The sequence below is a fragment of the Triturus cristatus genome, chromosome 12, assembly GCF_964204655.1.
Source record: "Triturus cristatus chromosome 12, aTriCri1.1, whole genome shotgun sequence".
In the NCBI taxonomy this organism is placed as follows: domain Eukaryota; kingdom Metazoa; phylum Chordata; class Amphibia; order Caudata; family Salamandridae; genus Triturus; species Triturus cristatus.
The window spans coordinates 663,540,833-663,558,341 of record NC_140595.1 but is presented as its reverse complement, the minus strand read 5'-3'; the positions used below and the strand labels follow the sequence as shown (position 1 = coordinate 663,558,341).

The 17,509-nt window shown below is 40.9% G+C and overlaps 17 non-coding genes across 17 annotated transcripts; 6 read left to right on the top strand and 11 right to left on the bottom strand.

Annotated features, from left to right (window-relative positions):
* Window positions 1-712: 712 nt before the first annotated feature.
* Window positions 713-784, bottom strand: TRNAR-UCU (transfer RNA arginine (anticodon UCU)). Its single transcript has one exon. It is a non-coding gene; the product is annotated as a tRNA-Arg (tRNA).
* Window positions 785-1,373: 589 nt separating this feature from the next.
* On the bottom strand, window positions 1,374-1,455 carry TRNAS-GCU (transfer RNA serine (anticodon GCU)). Its single transcript has one exon. It is a non-coding gene; the product is annotated as a tRNA-Ser (tRNA).
* A 406-nt stretch (window positions 1,456-1,861) lies between these two features.
* On the top strand, window positions 1,862-1,956 carry TRNAI-UAU (transfer RNA isoleucine (anticodon UAU)). Its single transcript has 2 exons — window positions 1,862-1,899; window positions 1,921-1,956. It is a non-coding gene; the product is annotated as a tRNA-Ile (tRNA).
* Window positions 1,957-3,132: 1,176 nt separating this feature from the next.
* Window positions 3,133-3,204, bottom strand: TRNAT-UGU (transfer RNA threonine (anticodon UGU)). The gene has a single exon. It is a non-coding gene; the product is annotated as a tRNA-Thr (tRNA).
* Window positions 3,205-3,793: 589 nt separating this feature from the next.
* Window positions 3,794-3,875, bottom strand: TRNAS-GCU (transfer RNA serine (anticodon GCU)). The gene has a single exon. It is a non-coding gene; the product is annotated as a tRNA-Ser (tRNA).
* Window positions 3,876-5,545: 1,670 nt separating this feature from the next.
* Window positions 5,546-5,617, bottom strand: TRNAT-UGU (transfer RNA threonine (anticodon UGU)). The gene has a single exon. It is a non-coding gene; the product is annotated as a tRNA-Thr (tRNA).
* A 1,084-nt stretch (window positions 5,618-6,701) lies between these two features.
* On the top strand, window positions 6,702-6,796 carry TRNAI-UAU (transfer RNA isoleucine (anticodon UAU)). The gene is made up of 2 exons: window positions 6,702-6,739; window positions 6,761-6,796. It is a non-coding gene; the product is annotated as a tRNA-Ile (tRNA).
* A 1,162-nt stretch (window positions 6,797-7,958) lies between these two features.
* Window positions 7,959-8,030, bottom strand: TRNAT-UGU (transfer RNA threonine (anticodon UGU)). The gene has a single exon. It is a non-coding gene; the product is annotated as a tRNA-Thr (tRNA).
* Window positions 8,031-8,619: 589 nt separating this feature from the next.
* TRNAS-GCU (transfer RNA serine (anticodon GCU)) lies at window positions 8,620-8,701 on the bottom strand. Its single transcript has one exon. It is a non-coding gene; the product is annotated as a tRNA-Ser (tRNA).
* A 413-nt stretch (window positions 8,702-9,114) lies between these two features.
* On the top strand, window positions 9,115-9,209 carry TRNAI-UAU (transfer RNA isoleucine (anticodon UAU)). Its single transcript has 2 exons — window positions 9,115-9,152; window positions 9,174-9,209. It is a non-coding gene; the product is annotated as a tRNA-Ile (tRNA).
* Window positions 9,210-11,032: 1,823 nt separating this feature from the next.
* Window positions 11,033-11,114, bottom strand: TRNAS-GCU (transfer RNA serine (anticodon GCU)). Its single transcript has one exon. It is a non-coding gene; the product is annotated as a tRNA-Ser (tRNA).
* Window positions 11,115-11,520: 406 nt separating this feature from the next.
* TRNAI-UAU (transfer RNA isoleucine (anticodon UAU)) lies at window positions 11,521-11,615 on the top strand. Its single transcript has 2 exons — window positions 11,521-11,558; window positions 11,580-11,615. It is a non-coding gene; the product is annotated as a tRNA-Ile (tRNA).
* Window positions 11,616-12,791: 1,176 nt separating this feature from the next.
* TRNAT-UGU (transfer RNA threonine (anticodon UGU)) lies at window positions 12,792-12,863 on the bottom strand. The gene has a single exon. It is a non-coding gene; the product is annotated as a tRNA-Thr (tRNA).
* Window positions 12,864-13,452: 589 nt separating this feature from the next.
* On the bottom strand, window positions 13,453-13,534 carry TRNAS-GCU (transfer RNA serine (anticodon GCU)). The gene has a single exon. It is a non-coding gene; the product is annotated as a tRNA-Ser (tRNA).
* A 413-nt stretch (window positions 13,535-13,947) lies between these two features.
* On the top strand, window positions 13,948-14,042 carry TRNAI-UAU (transfer RNA isoleucine (anticodon UAU)). The gene is made up of 2 exons: window positions 13,948-13,985; window positions 14,007-14,042. It is a non-coding gene; the product is annotated as a tRNA-Ile (tRNA).
* Window positions 14,043-15,204: 1,162 nt separating this feature from the next.
* Window positions 15,205-15,276, bottom strand: TRNAT-UGU (transfer RNA threonine (anticodon UGU)). Its single transcript has one exon. It is a non-coding gene; the product is annotated as a tRNA-Thr (tRNA).
* Window positions 15,277-16,360: 1,084 nt separating this feature from the next.
* TRNAI-UAU (transfer RNA isoleucine (anticodon UAU)) lies at window positions 16,361-16,455 on the top strand. The gene is made up of 2 exons: window positions 16,361-16,398; window positions 16,420-16,455. It is a non-coding gene; the product is annotated as a tRNA-Ile (tRNA).
* The last annotated feature ends 1,054 nt before the right edge of the window (window positions 16,456-17,509 follow it).

Genomic DNA, 17,509 nt, shown 5'->3' with positions numbered 1-17,509 from the left:
TCTTTGCAATTTAAAAAACAACAATTACTGCTCGAAGTTCACTTTTCAAAACCATTCAACCTATTAAATGTATTTATCTAACCTATGAATGTGGTCCATGTTCACTTTTCCTCATCTTCATCTCGATACTCCTTTCCCAGAAACCAGGTTCACTTCTTCATTCAACCCACCCATCCAAGGTCACCAAATCTTTGAAGCACAAGTCTGCCTATTCTCCCTTTCTCTCTATGTACAAGATACCTTGTATCATTTGAATGGACAGCAGGAGAGAAGGATATTTATGGTGAGTGGGGGTGGGGTTTTGAGGAGTAACCTCATTTGCCTAAGAGCCGGGGTATCTGGGAAAAAAAGTATTTTATGGGGGAAGAATTTCACATCTCCTTGGTGAAATTTGTAGGGCCTTATAACATCCTTTCTGTGGATGCAGATTCAGTCGGAACAGAGGTCCTAGTCCTCGCTCTGCCTTTCAAAGGAACTGTAAATATGCATGGCTTATTTGGCTTTGCCCGGCAGGGTGAGAATGGCGTTTGTCAGGCGTTCGTCAGGCGATCGGAAGGGGTGAGGCAATAATTTATAATTCAATGATCTTCATGATATTTTCTTGATAATATGAAAGCAGGAAAGGGAAGCTTGGCAATAAGCAATCCTAAAGCAAGGTGTGACTCCAGGGAAGAATGACTTGAAAACAACATACAGAAAGACTCATGTAAAAAGGCCCTGATGAGGCTTGAACTCATGACCCCTGGTTTAGAAGACCAGTGCTATGCCACTGAGCTACAAGGCCAGTCTGCACGCAGGATGTAAATTGCAACATGTATTCTTACTGAGGTATGAATATATCTATGATTTTGAGACTCTGTATGGAAACGTAGTTGCATATGAATGTCCACGTGCGCGCACACATTGAAGACCATGCTTAAGGCACTTTTCTTGGAAGTATGAAAAACTACATTTTCATATGAGAAAATAAGAGTTTTCACATTCAAGACCATACCGATAGCTCTAGTTAGTATGTCTGCAATCAGTGACATATAGAGAACCCACTTATTAGAAGTGATCTGTCTCTGTGGGGCAGACATATGTTAACAGTCATTCATTTGAGACGGCCTAAACTTTAGGAGTAAGAGCTGCTTTCTTATCAATCTATTTATCCAAACTGGTTAATAAGCCAGGAGTGAGTGAAAGGCAATCCTCTGGAAACTCCATGAAAGATCTAATTTCTATTACGCACAAAATACTTCACTTTATTTGACATATTTGTTAAAATGGAACAGTCAGATGATCCCATCTAGCGGATCCTGGCTCTGTCTTGAAAGAGAGTGTAATTATACTACAAGAAATGCTGGCCATCAAAAGAGACTCTGATGGCTTTCCGACGAAGGTGGGATTCGAACCCACGCGTGCAGAGCACAATGGATTAGCAGTCCATCGCCTTAACCACTCGGCCACCTCGTCTGCCCTACAGCCCCATCTGAAACCTTGCTTCACAAAAGGTACTGAAGTGTCAATATACTGTACCTAAAAAAGAAAAAAAACAGCTGAGGCAAGATCTCACATTCCACGTCTTCCCCCAATTAGGGACCTACATTTCATTTTTGGGAAATTCTTACTATGTGCTAATTACAAATATTCATAAGATTCCCCTAGACTTTGTCAGAACTGTCAAGATATAATTCTATGGGGTTTTGAATAGACAGAGCATATGTTATAGGACAATTATAGAATCTAAGGACTGTATTTTTAATAGTCATGATAACATGCTAGCATGTGAGTCGATCTTGCACAGTGAATGATGGAGCAGTGTCTGTCATCTACTTGGTCAGCTGTAGATGGCTCACCTGGGGAGATGTGAAAAGAGAGAGCTCCAGTGGCGCAATCGGTTAGCGCTTGGTACTTATACAGCAGTACTTGCACTGAGCCATGCCGAGGTTGTGAGTTCGAGCCTCACCTGGAGCAGCCGTGTTGTTTTTCATAAACCATTTCACAAAAAGTAAAGTTTAAACTCAGAGTATGGACGGCCCTTGCTAGAGAGTCTTTACTTCTTATAGGATCTACGTGTCCTACTCCTCTGGGTGCCAAATATCACATATCCTACGCGATGCTCAGTTTAAACATTCCATGATGTGCCATCTTGCATTTCATGCAAACACCACATCAGTGCATTTAAAAATACATTTGTAGAATAATAAATATGATGAAAACAGTGTTCTCACATGATAACCATAAACTGAAGAGCTGCAAAAAATGCTGTATCAGCTACTTACAATAAAAGGTGACTCGAAAAAACTAGCAAAAGAAGAGCATCATCATAATAAAGGTTCTATTCACCATCTTGAGTTGCACCATAGCAGCTTATGGTGCTTTTCTGCTCAGAGTGTGCCTCCAATCCCACATTCATTTTTAATTTATTTGCAATTTAAAAAACAACAATTACTGCTCGAAGTTCACTTTTCAAAACCATTCAACCTATTAAATGTATTTCTCTAACCTATGAATGTGGTCCATGTTCACTTTTCCTCATCTTCATCTCGATACTCCTTTCCCAGAAACCAGGTTCACTTCTTCATTCAACCCACCCATCCAAGGTCACCAAATCTTTGAAGCACAAGTCTGCCTATTCTCCCTTTCTCTCTATGTACAAGATACCTTGTATCATTTGAATGGACAGCAGGAGAGAAGGATATTTATGGTGAGTGGGGGTGGGGTTTTGAGGAGTAACCTCATTTGCCTAAGAGCCGGGGTATCTGGGAAAAAAAGTATTTTATGGGGGAAGAATTTCACATCTCCTTGGTGAAATTTGTAGGGCCTTATAACATCCTTTCTGTGGATGCAGATTCAGTCGGAACAGAGGTCCTAGTCCTCGCTCTGCCTTTCAAAGGAAATGTAAATATGCATGGCTTATTTGGCTTTGCCCGGCAGGGCTTGCCCGGCAGGGTGAGAATGGCGTTTGTCAGGTGTTCGTCAGGCGATCGGAAGGGGTGAGGCAATAATTTATAATTCAATGATCTTCATGATATTTTCTTGATAATATGAAAGCAGGAAAGGGAAGCTTGGCAATAAGCAATCCTAAAGCAAGGTGTGACTCCAGGGAAGAATGACTTGAAAACAACATACAGAAAGACTCATGTAAAAAGGCCCTGATGAGGCTTGAACTCATGACCCCTGGTTTACAAGACCAGTGCTCTGCCACTGAGCTACAAGGCCAGTCTGCACGCAGGATGTAAATTGCAACATGTATTCTTACTGAGGTATGAATATAGCTATGATTTTGAGACTCTGTATGGAAACGTAGTTGCATATGAATGTCCACGTGCGCGCACACATTGAAGACCATGCTTAAGGCACTTTTCTTGGAAGTATGAAAAACTACATTTTCATATGAGAAAATAAGAGTTTTCACATTCAAGACCATACCGATAGCTCTAGTTAGTATGTCTGCAATCAGTGACATATAGAGAACCCACTTATTAGAAGTGATCTGTCTCTGTGGGGCAGACATATGTTAACAGTCATTCATTTGAGACGGCCTAAACTTTAGGAGTAAGAGCTGCTTTCTTATCAATCTATTTATCCAAACTGGTTAATAAGCCAGGAGTGAGTGAAAGGCAATCCTCTGGAAACTCCATGAAAGATCTAATTTCTATTACGCACAAAATACTTCACTTTATTTGACATATTTGTTAAAATGGAACAGTCAGATGATCCCATCTAGCGGATCCTGGCTCTGTCTTGAAAGAGAGTGTAATTATACTACAAGAAATGCTGGCCATCAAAAGAGACTCTGATGGCTTTCCGACGAAGGTGGGATTCGAACCCACGCGTGCAGAGCACAATGGATTAGCAGTCCATCGCCTTAACCACTCGGCCACCTCGTCTACCCTACAGCCCCATCTGAAACCTTGCTTCACAAAAGGTACTGAAGTGTCAATATACTGTACCTAAAAAAGAAAAAAAACAGCTGAGGCAAGATCTCACATTCCACGTCTTCCCCCAATTAGGGACCTACATTTCATTTTTGGGAAATTCTTACTATGTGCTAATTACAAATATTCATAAGATTCCCCTAGACTTTGTCAGAACTGTCAAGATATAATTCTATGGGGTTTTGAATAGACAGAGCATATGTTATAGGACAATTATAGAATCTATTCCGTTTGGACTGTATTTTTAATAGTCATGATAACATGCTAGCATGTGAGTCGATCTTGCACAGTGAATGATGGAGCAGTGTCTGTCATCTACTTGGTCAGCTGTAGATGGCTCACCTGGGGAGATGTGAAAAGAGAGAGCTCCAGTGGCGCAATCGGTTAGCGCGCGTTACTTATACAGCAGTACTTGCACTGAGCCATGCCGAGGTTGTGAGTTCGAGCCTCACCTGGAGCAGCCGTGTTGTTTTTCATAAACCATTTCACAAAAAGTAAAGTTTAAACTCAGAGTATGGACGGCCCTTGCTAGAGAGTCTTTACTTCTTATAGGATCTACGTGTCCTACTCCTCTGGGTGCCAAATATCACATATCCTACGCGATGCTCAGTTTAAACATTCCATGATGTGCCATCTTGCATTTCATGCAAACACCACATCAGTGCATTTAAAAATACATTTGTAGAATAATAAATATGATGAAAACAGTGTTCTCACATGATAACCATAAACTGAAGAGCTGCAAAAAATGCTGTATCAGCTACTTACAATAAAAGGTGACTCGAAAAAACTAGCAAAAGAAGAGCATCATCATATTAAAGGTTCTATTCACCATCTTGAGTTGCACCATAGCAGCTTATGGTGCTTTTCTGCTCAGAGTGTGCCTCCAATCCCACATTCATTTTTAATTTCTTTGCAATTTAAAAAACAACAATTACTGCTCGAAGTTCACTTTTCAAAACCATTCAACCTATTAAATGTATTTCTCTAACCTATGAATGTGGTCCATGTTCACTTTTCCTCATCTTCATCTCGATACTCCTTTCCCAGAAACCAGGTTCACTTCTTCATTCAACCCACCCATCCAAGGTCACCAAATCTTTGAAGCACAAGTCTGCCTATTCTCCCTTTCTCTCTATGTACAAGATACCTTGTATCATTTGAATGGACAGCAGGAGAGAAGGATATTTATGGTGAGTGGGGGTGGGGTTTTGAGGAGTAACCTCATTTGCCTAAGAGCCGGGGTATCTGGGAAAAAAAGTATTTTATGGGGGAAGAATTTCACATCTCCTTGGTGAAATTTGTAGGGCCTTATAACATCCTTTCTGTGGATGCAGATTCAGTCGGAACAGAGGTCCTAGTCCTCGCTCTGCCTTTCAAAGGAACTGTAAATATGCATGGCTTATTTGGCTTTGCCCGGCAGGGTGAGAATGGCATTTGTCAGGCGTTCGTCAGGCGATCGGAAGGGGTGAGGCAATAATTTATAATTCAATGATCTTCATGATATTTTCTTGATAATATGAAAGCAGGAAAGGGAAGCTTGGCAATAAGCAATCCTAAAGCAAGGTGTGACTCCAGGGAAGAATGACTTGAAAACAACATACAGAAAGACTCATGTAAAAAGGCCCTGATGAGGCTTGAACTCATGACCCCTGGTTTACAAGACCAGTGCTCTGCCACTGAGCTACAAGGCCAGTCTGCACGCAGGATGTAAATTGCAACATGTATTCTTACTGAGGTATGAATATATCTATGATTTTGAGACTCTGTATGGAAACGTAGTTGCATATGAATGTCCACGTGCGCGCACACATTGAAAACCATGCTTAAGGCACTTTTCTTGGAAGTATGAAAAACTACATTTTCATATGAGAAAATAAGAGTTTTCACATTCAAGACCATACCGATAGCTCTAGTTAGTATGTCTGCAATCAGTGACATATAGAGAACCCACTTATTAGAAGTGATCTGTCTCTGTGGGGCAGACATATGTTAACAGTCATTCATTTGAGACGGCCTAAACTTTAGGAGTAAGAGCTGCTTTCTTATCAATCTATTAATCCAAACTGGTTAATAAGCCAGGAGTGAGTGAAAGGCAATCCTCTGGAAACTCCATGAAAGATCTAATTTCTATTACGCACAAAATACTTCACTTTATTTGACATATTTGTTAAAATGGAACAGTCAGATGATCCCATCTAGCGGATCCTGGCTCTGTCTTGAAAGAGAGTGTAATTATACTACAAGAAATGCTGGCCATCAAAAGAGACTCTGATGGCTTTCCGACGAAGGTGGGATTCGAACCCACGTGTGCAGAGCACAATGGATTAGCAGTCCATCGCCTAAACCACTCGGCCACCTCGTCTGCCCTACAGCCCCATCTGAAACCTTGCTTCACAAAAGGTACTGAAGTGTCAATATACTGTACCTAAAAAAGAAAAAAAACAGCTGAGGCAAGATCTCACATTCCACGTCTTCGCCCAATTAGGGACCTACATTTCATTTTTGGGAAATTCTTACTATGTGCTAATTACAAATATTCATAAGATTCCCCTAGACTTTGTCAGAACTGTCAAGATATAATTCTATGGGGTTTTGAATAGACAGAGCATATGTTATAGGACAATTATAGAATCTATTCCGTTTGGACTGTATTTTTAATAGTCATGATAACATGCTAGCATGTGAGTCGATCTTGCACAGTGAATGATGGAGCAGTGTCTGTCATCTACTTGGTCAGCTGTAGATGGCTCACCTGGGGAGATGTGAAAAGAGAGAGCTCCAGTGGCGCAATCGGTTAGCGTGCGGTACTTATACAGCAGTACTTGCACTGAGCCATGCCGAGGTTGTGAGTTCGAGCCTCACCTGGAGCAGCCGTGTTGTTTTTCATAAACCATTTCACAAAAAGTAAAGTTTAAACTCAGAGTATGGACGGCCCTTGCTAGAGAGTCTTTACTTCTTATAGGATCTACGTGTCCTACTCCTCTGGGTGCCAAATATCACATATCCTACGCGATGCTCAGTTTAAACATTCCATGATGTGCCATCTTGCATTTCATGCAAACACCACATCAGTGCATTTAAAAATACATTTGTAGAATAATAAATATGATGAAAACAGTGTTCTCACATGATAACCATAAACTGAAGAGCTGCAAAAAATGCTGTATCAGCTACTTACAATAAAAGGTGACTCGAAAAAACTAGCAAAAGAAGAGCATCATCATATTAAAGGTTCTATTCACCATCTTGAGTTGCACCATAGCAGCTTATGGTGCTTTTCTGCTCAGAGTGTGCCTCCAATCCCACATTCATTTTTAATTTATTTGCAATTTAAAAAACAACAATTACTGCTCGAAGTTCACTTTTCAAAACCATTCAACCTATTAAATGTATTTCTCTAACCTATGAATGTGGTCCATGTTCACTTTTCCTCATCTTCAGCTCGATACTCCTTTCCCAGAAACCAGGTTCACTTCTTCATTCAACCCACCCATCCAAGGTCACCAAATCTTTGAAGCACAAGTCTGCCTATTCTCCCTTTCTCTCTATGTACAAGATACCTTGTATCATTTGAATGGACAGCAGGAGAGAAGGATATTTATGGTGAGTGGGGGTGGGGTTTTGAGGAGTAACCTTATTTGCCTAAGAGCCGGGGTATCTGGGAAAAAAAGTATTTTATGGGGGAAGAATTTCACATCTCCTTGGTGAAATTTGTAGGGCCTTATAACATCCTTTCTGTGGATGCAGATTCAGTCGGAACAGAGGTCCTAGTCCTCGCTCTGCCTTTCAAAGGAACTGTAAATATGCATGGCTTATTTGGCTTTGCCCGGCAGGGTGAGAATGGCGTTTGTCAGGCGTTCGTCAGGCGATCGGAAGGGGTGAGGCAATAATTTATAATTCAATGATCTTCCTGATATTTTCTTGATAATATGAAAGCAGGAAAGGGAAGCTTGGCAATAAGCAATCCTAAAGCAAGGTGTGACTCCAGGGAAGAATGACTTGAAAACAACATACAGAAAGACTCATGTAAAAAGGCCCTGATGAGGCTTGAACTCATGACCCCTGGTTTACAAGACCAGTGCTCTGCCACTGAGCTACAAGGCCAGTCTGCACGCAGGATGTAAATTGCAACATGTATTCTTACTGAGGTATGAATATATCTATGATTTTGAGACTCTGTATGGAAACGTAGTTGCATATGAATGTCCACGTGCGCGCACACATTGAAGACCATGCTTAAGGCACTTTTCTTGGAAGTATGAAAAACTACATTTTCATATGAGAAAATAAGAGTTTTCACATTCAAGACCATACCGATAGCTCTAGTTAGTATGTCTGCAATCAGTGACATATAGAGAACCCACTTATTAGAAGTGATCTGTCTCTGTGGGGCAGACATATGTTAACAGTCATTCATTTGAGACGGCCTAAACTTTAGGAGCAAGAGCTGCTTTCTTATCAATCTATTTATCCAAACTGGTTAATAAGCCAGGAGTGAGTGAAAGGCAATCCTCTGGAAACTCCATGAAAGATCTAATTTCTATTACGCACAAAATACTTCACTTTATTTGACATATTTGTTAAAATAGAACAGTCAGATGATCCCATCTAGCGGATCCTGGCTCTGTCTTGAAAGAGAGTGTAATTATACTACAAGAAATGCTGGCCATCAAAAGAGACTCTGATGGCTTTCCGACAAAGGTGGGATTCGAACCCACGCGTGCAGAGCACAATGGATTAGCAGTCCATCGCCTTAACCACTCGGCCACCTCGTCTGCCCTACAGCCCCATCTGAAACCTTGCTTCACAAAAGGTACTGAAGTGTCAATATACTGTACCTAAAAAAGAAAAAAAACAGCTGAGGCAAGATCTCACATTCCACGTCTTCCCCCAATTAGGGACCTACATTTCATTTTTGGGAAATTCTTACTATGTGCTAATTACAAATATTCATAAGATTCCCCTAGACTTTGTCAGAACTGTCAAGATATAATTCTATGGGGTTTTGAATAGACAGAGCATATGTTATAGGACAATTATAGAATCTATTCCGTTTGGACTGTATTTTTAATAGTCATGATAACATGCTAGCATGTGAGTCGATCTTGCACAGTGAATGATGGAGCAGTGTCTGTCATCTACTTGGTCAGCTGTAGATGGCTCACCTGGGGAGATGTGAAACGCGAGAGCTCCAGTGGCGCAATCGGTTAGCGCGCGGTACTTATACAGCAGTACTTGCACTGAGCCATGCCGAGGTTGTGAGTTCGAGCCTCACCTGGAGCAGCCGTGTTGTTTTTCATAAACCATTTCACAAAAAGTAAAGTTTAAACTCAGAGTATGGACGGCCCTTGCTAGAGAGTCTTTACTTCTTATAGGATCTACGTGTCCTACTCCTCTGGGTGCCAAATATCACATATCCTACGCGATGCTCAGTTTAAACATTCCATGATGTGCCATCTTGCATTTCATGCAAACACCACATCAGTGCATTTAAAAATACATTTGTAGAATAATAAATATGATGAAAACAGTGTTCTCACATGATAACCATAAACTGAAGAGCTGCAAAAAATGCTGTATCAGCTACTTACAATAAAAGGTGACTCGAAAAAACTAGCAAAAGAAGAGCATCATCATATTAAAGGTTCTATTCACCATCTTGAGTTGCACCATAGCAGCTTATGGTGCTTTTCTGCTCAGAGTGTGCCTCCAATCCCACATTCATTTTTAATTTCTTTGCAATTTAAAAAACAACAATTACTGCTCGAAGTTCACTTTTCAAAACCATTCAACCTATTAAATGTATTTATCTAACCTATGAATGTGGTCCATGTTCACTTTTCCTCATCTTCATCTCGATACTCCTTTCCCAGAAACCAGGTTCACTTCTTCATTCAACCCACCCATCCAAGGTCACCAAATCTTTGAAGCACAAGTCTGCCTATTCTCCCTTTCTCTCTATGTACAAGATACCTTGTATCATTTGAATGGACAGCAGGAGAGAAGGATATTTATGGTGAGTGGGGGTGGGGTTTTGAGGAGTAACCTCATTTGCCTAAGAGCCGGGGTATCTGGGAAAAAAAGTATTTTATGGGGGAAGAATTTCACATCTCCTTGGTGAAATTTGTAGGGCCTTATAACATCCTTTCTGTGGATGCAGATTCAGTCGGAACAGAGGTCCTAGTCCTCGCTCTGCCTTTCAAAGGAACTGTAAATATGCATGGCTTATTTGGCTTTGCCCGGCAGGGTGAGAATGGCGTTTGTCAGGCGTTCGTCAGGCGATCGGAAGGGGTGAGGCAATAATTTATAATTCAATGATCTTCATGATATTTTCTTGATAATATGAAAGCAGGAAAGGGAAGCTTGGCAATAAGCAATCCTAAAGCAAGGTGTGACTCCAGGGAAGAATGACTTGAAAACAACATACAGAAAGACTCATGTAAAAAGGCCCTGATGAGGCTTGAACTCATGACCCCTGGTTTACAAGACCAGTGCTATGCCACTGAGCTACAAGGCCAGTCTGCACGCAGGATGTAAATTGCAACATGTATTCTTACTGAGGTATGAATATATCTATGATTTTGAGACTCTGTATGGAAACGTAGTTGCATATGAATGTCCACGTGCGCGCACACATTGAAAACCATGCTTAAGGCACTTTTCTTGGAAGTATGAAAAACTACATTTTCATATGAGAAAATAAGAGTTTTCACATTCAAGACCATACCGATAGCTCTAGTTAGTATGTCTGCAATCAGTGACATATAGAGAACCCACTTATTAGAAGTGATCTGTCTCTGTGGGGCAGACATATGTTAACAGTCATTCATTTGAGACGGCCTAAACTTTAGGAGTAAGAGCTGCTTTCTTATCAATCTATTTATCCAAACTGGTTAATAAGCCAGGAGTGAGTGAAAGGCAATCCTCTGGAAACTCCATGAAAGATCTAATTTCTATTACGCACAAAATACTTCACTTTATTTGACATATTTGTTAAAATGGAACAGTCAGATGATCCCATCTAGCGGATCCTGGCTCTGTCTTGAAAGAGAGTGTAATTATACTACAAGAAATGCTGGCCATCAAAAGAGACTCTGATGGCTTTCCGACGAAGGTGGGATTCGAACCCACGCGTGCAGAGCACAATGGATTAGCAGTCCATCGCCTTAACCACTCGGCCACCTCGTCTGCCCTACAGCCCCATCAGAAACCTTGCTTCACAAAAGGTACTGAAGTGTCAATATACTGTACCTAAAAAAGAAAAAAAACAGCTGAGGCAAGATCTCACATTCCACGTCTTCCCCCAATTAGGGACCTACATTTCATTTTTGGGAAATTCTTACTATGTGCTAATTACAAATATTCATAAGATTCCCCTAGACTTTGTCAGAACTGTCAAGATATAATTCTATGGGGTTTTGAATAGACAGAGCATATGTTATAGGACAATTATAGAATCTAAGGACTGTATTTTTAATAGTCATGATAACATGCTAGCATGTGAGTCGATCTTGCACAGTGAATGATGGAGCAGTGTCTGTCATCTACTTGGTCAGCTGTAGATGGCTCACCTGGGGAGATGTGAAAAGAGAGAGCTCCAGTGGCGCAATCGGTTAGCGCTTGGTACTTATACAGCAGTACTTGCACTGAGCCATGCCGAGGTTGTGAGTTCGAGCCTCACCTGGAGCAGCCGTGTTGTTTTTCATAAACCATTTCACAAAAAGTAAAGTTTAAACTCAGAGTATGGACGGCCCTTGCTAGAGAGTCTTTACTTCTTATAGGATCTACGTGTCCTACTCCTCTGGGTGCCAAATATCACATATCCTACGCGATGCTCAGTTTAAACATTCCATGATGTGCCATCTTGCATTTCATGCAAACACCACATCAGTGCATTTAAAAATACATTTGTAGAATAATAAATATGATGAAAACAGTGTTCTCACATGATAACCATAAACTGAAGAGCTGCAAAAAATGCTGTATCAGCTACTTACAATAAAAGGTGACTCGAAAAAACTAGCAAAAGAAGAGCATCATCATAATAAAGGTTCTATTCACCATCTTGAGTTGCACCATAGCAGCTTATGGTGCTTTTCTGCTCAGAGTGTGCCTCCAATCCCACATTCATTTTTAATTTATTTGCAATTTAAAAAACAACAATTACTGCTCGAAGTTCACTTTTCAAAACCATTCAACCTATTAAATGTATTTCTCTAACCTATGAATGTGGTCCATGTTCACTTTTCCTCATCTTCATCTCGATACTCCTTTCCCAGAAACCAGGTTCACTTCTTCATTCAACCCACCCATCCAAGGTCACCAAATCTTTGAAGCACAAGTCTGCCTATTCTCCCTTTCTCTCTATGTACAAGATACCTTGTATCATTTGAATGGACAGCAGGAGAGAAGGATATTTATGGTGAGTGGGGGTGGGGTTTTGAGGAGTAACCTCATTTGCCTAAGAGCCGGGGTATCTGGGAAAAAAAGTATTTTATGGGGGAAGAATTTCACATCTCCTTGGTGAAATTTGTAGGGCCTTATAACATCCTTTCTGTGGATGCAGATTCAGTCGGAACAGAGGTCCTAGTCCTCGCTCTGCCTTTCAAAGGAACTGTAAATATGCATGGCTTATTTGGCTTTGCCCGGCAGGGCTTGCCCGGCAGGGTGAGAATGGCGTTTGTCAGGTGTTCGTCAGGCGATCGGAAGGGGTGAGGCAATAATTTATAATTCAATGATCTTCATGATATTTTCTTGATAATATGAAAGCAGGAAAGGGAAGCTTGGCAATAAGCAATCCTAAAGCAAGGTGTGACTCCAGGGAAGAATGACTTGAAAACAACATACAGAAAGACTCATGTAAAAAGGCCCTGATGAGGCTTGAACTCATGACCCCTGGTTTACAAGACCAGTGCTCTGCCACTGAGCTACAAGGCCAGTCTGCACGCAGGATGTAAATTGCAACATGTATTCTTACTGAGGTATGAATATAGCTATGATTTTGAGACTCTGTATGGAAACGTAGTTGCATATGAATGTCCACGTGCGCGCACACATTGAAGACCATGCTTAAGGCACTTTTCTTGGAAGTATGAAAAACTACATTTTCATATGAGAAAATAAGAGTTTTCACATTCAAGACCATACCGATAGCTCTAGTTAGTATGTCTGCAATCAGTGACATATAGAGAACCCACTTATTAGAAGTGATCTGTCTCTGTGGGGCAGACATATGTTAACAGTCATTCATTTGAGACGGCCTAAACTTTAGGAGTAAGAGCTGCTTTCTTATCAATCTATTTATCCAAACTGGTTAATAAGCCAGGAGTGAGTGAAAGGCAATCCTCTGGAAACTCCATGAAAGATCTAATTTCTATTACGCACAAAATACTTCACTTTATTTGACATATTTGTTAAAATGGAACAGTCAGATGATCCCATCTAGCGGATCCTGGCTCTGTCTTGAAAGAGAGTGTAATTATACTACAAGAAATGCTGGCCATCAAAAGAGACTCTGATGGCTTTCCGACGAAGGTGGGATTCGAACCCACGCGTGCAGAGCACAATGGATTAGCAGTCCATCGCCTTAACCACTCGGCCACCTCGTCTGCCCTACAGCCCCATCTGAAACCTTGCTTCACAAAAGGTACTGAAGTGTCAATATACTGTACCTAAAAAAGAAAAAAAACAGCTGAGGCAAGATCTCACATTCCACGTCTTCCCCCAATTAGGGACCTACATTTCATTTTTGGGAAATTCTTACTATGTGCTAATTACAAATATTCATAAGATTCCCCTAGACTTTGTCAGAACTGTCAAGATATAATTCTATGGGGTTTTGAATAGACAGAGCATATGTTATAGGACAATTATAGAATCTATTCCGTTTGGACTGTATTTTTAATAGTCATGATAACATGCTAGCATGTGAGTCGATCTTGCACAGTGAATGATGGAGCAGTGTCTGTCATCTACTTGGTCAGCTGTAGATGGCTCACCTGGGGAGATGTGAAAAGAGAGAGCTCCAGTGGCGCAATCGGTTAGCGCGCGGTACTTATACAGCAGTACTTGCACTGAGCCATGCCGAGGTTGTGAGTTCGAGCCTCACCTGGAGCAGCCGTGTTGTTTTTCATAAACCATTTCACAAAAAGTAAAGTTTAAACTCAGAGTATGGACGGCCCTTGCTAGAGAGTCTTTACTTCTTATAGGATCTACGTGTCCTACTCCTCTGGGTGCCAAATATCACATATCCTACGCGATGCTCAGTTTAAACATTCCATGATGTGCCATCTTGCATTTCATGCAAACACCACATCAGTGCATTTAAAAATACATTTGTAGAATAATAAATATGATGAAAACAGTGTTCTCACATGATAACCATAAACTGAAGAGCTGCAAAAAATGCTGTATCAGCTACTTACAATAAAAGGTGACTCGAAAAAACTAGCAAAAGAAGAGCATCATCATATTAAAGGTTCTATTCACCATCTTGAGTTGCACCATAGCAGCTTATGGTGCTTTTCTGCTCAGAGTGTGCCTCCAATCCCACATTCATTTTTAATTTCTTTGCAATTTAAAAAACAACAATTACTGCTCGAAGTTCACTTTTCAAAACCATTCAACCTATTAAATGTATTTCTCTAACCTATGAATGTGGTCCATGTTCACTTTTCCTCTTCTTCATCTCGATACTCCTTTCCCAGAAACCAGGTTCACTTCTTCATTCAACCCACCCATCCAAGGTCACCAAATCTTTGAAGCACAAGTCTGCCTATTCTCCCTTTCTCTCTATGTACAAGATACCTTGTATCATTTGAATGGACAGCAGGAGAGAAGGATATTTATGGTGAGTGGGGGTGGGGTTTTGAGGAGTAACCTCATTTGCCTAAGAGCCGGGGTATCTGGGAAAAAAAGTATTTTATGGGGGAAGAATTTCACATCTCCTTGGTGAAATTTGTAGGGCCTTATAACATCCTTTCTGTGGATGCAGATTCAGTCGGAACAGAGGTCCTAGTCCTCGCTCTGCCTTTCAAAGGAACTGTAAATATGCATGGCTTATTTGGCTTTGCCCGGCAGGGTGAGAATGGCATTTGTCAGGCGTTCGTCAGGCGATCGGAAGGGGTGAGGCAATAATTTATAATTCAATGATCTTCATGATATTTTCTTGATAATATGAAAGCAGGAAAGGGAAGCTTGGCAATAAGCAATCCTAAAGCAAGGTGTGACTCCAGGGAAGAATGACTTGAAAACAACATACAGAAAGACTCATGTAAAAAGGCCCTGATGAGGCTTGAACTCATGACCCCTGGTTTACAAGACCAGTGCTCTGCCACTGAGCTACAAGGCCAGTCTGCACGCAGGATGTAAATTGCAACATGTATTCTTACTGAGGTATGAATATATCTATGATTTTGAGACTCTGTATGGAAACGTAGTTGCATATGAATGTCCACGTGCGCGCACACATTGAAAACCATGCTTAAGGCACTTTTCTTGGAAGTATGAAAAACTACATTTTCATATGAGAAAATAAGAGTTTTCACATTCAAGACCATACCGATAGCTCTAGTTAGTATGTCTGCAATCAGTGACATATAGAGAACCCACTTATTAGAAGTGATCTGTCTCTGTGGGGCAGACATATGTTAACAGTCATTCATTTGAGACGGCCTAAACTTTAGGAGTAAGAGCTGCTTTCTTATCAATCTATTAATCCAAACTGGTTAATAAGCCAGGAGTGAGTGAAAGGCAATCCTCTGGAAACTCCATGAAAGATCTAATTTCTATTACGCACAAAATACTTCACTTTATTTGACATATTTGTTAAAATGGAACAGTCAGATGATCCCATCTAGCGGATCCTGGCTCTGTCTTGAAAGAGAGTGTAATTATACTACAAGAAATGCTGGCCATCAAAAGAGACTCTGATGGCTTTCCGACGAAGGTGGGATTCGAACCCACGTGTGCAGAGCACAATGGATTAGCAGTCCATCGCCTAATCCACTCGGCCACCTCGTCTGCCCTACAGCCCCATCTGAAACCTTGCTTCACAAAAGGTACTGAAGTGTCAATATACTGTACCTAAAAAAGAAAAAAAACAGCTGAGGCAAGATCTCACATTCCACGTCTTCCCCCAATTAGGGACCTACATTTCATTTTTGGGAAATTCTTACTATGTGCTAATTACAAATATTCATAAGATTCCCCTAGACTTTGTCAGAACTGTCAAGATATAATTCTATGGGGTTTTGAATAGACAGAGCATATGTTATAGGACAATTATAGAATCTATTCCGTTTGGACTGTATTTTTAATAGTCATGATAACATGCTAGCATGTGAGTCGATCTTGCACAGTGAATGATGGAGCAGTGTCTGTCATCTACTTGGTCAGCTGTAGATGGCTCACCTGGGGAGATGTGAAAAGAGAGAGCTCCAGTGGCGCAATCGGTTAGCGTGCGGTACTTATACAGCAGTACTTGCACTGAGCCATGCCGAGGTTGTGAGTTCGAGCCTCACCTGGAGCAGCCGTGTTGTTTTTCATAAACCATTTCACAAAAAGTAAAGTTTAAACTCAGAGTATGGACGGCCCTTGCTAGAGAGTCTTTACTTCTTATAGGATCTACGTGTCCTACTCCTCTGGGTGCCAAATATCACATATCCTACGCGATGCTCAGTTTAAACATTCCATGATGTGCCATCTTGCATTTCATGCAAACACCACATCAGTGCATTTAAAAATACATTTGTAGAATAATAAATATGATGAAAACAGTGTTCTCACATGATAACCATAAACTGAAGAGCTGCAAAAAATGCTGTATCAGCTACTTACAATAAAAGGTGAATCGAAAAAACTAGCAAAAGAAGAGCATCATCATATTAAAGGTTCTATTCACCATCTTGAGTTGCACCATAGCAGCTTATGGTGCTTTTCTGCTCAGAGTGTGCCTCCAAGCCCACATTCATTTTTAATTTATTTGCAATTTAAAAAACAACAATTACTGCTCGAAGTTCACTTTTCAAAACCATTCAACCTATTAAATGTATTTCTCTAACCTATGAATGTGGTCCATGTTCACTTTTCCTCATCTTCATCTCGATACTCCTTTCCCAGAAACCAGGTTCACTTCTTCATTCAACCCACCCATCCAAGGTCACCAAATCTTTGAAGCACAAGTCTGCCTATTCTCCCTTTCTCTCTATGTACAAGATACCTTGTATCATTTGAATGGACAGCAGGAGAGAAGGATATTTATGGTGAGTGGGGGTGGGGTTTTGAGGAGTAACCTCATTTGCCTAAGAGCCGGGGTATCTGGGAAAAAAAGTATTTTATGGGGGAAGAATTTCACATCTCCTTGGTGAAATTTGTAGGGCCTTATAACATCCTTTCTGTGGATGCAGATTCAGTCGGAACAGAGGTCCTAGTCCTCGCTCTGCCTTTCAAAGGAACTGTAAATATGCATGGCTTATTTGGCTTTGCCCGGCAGGGTGAGAATGGCGTTTGTCAGGCGTTCGTCAGGCGATCGGAAGGGGTGAGGCAATAATTTATAATTCAATGATCTTCATGATATTTTCTTG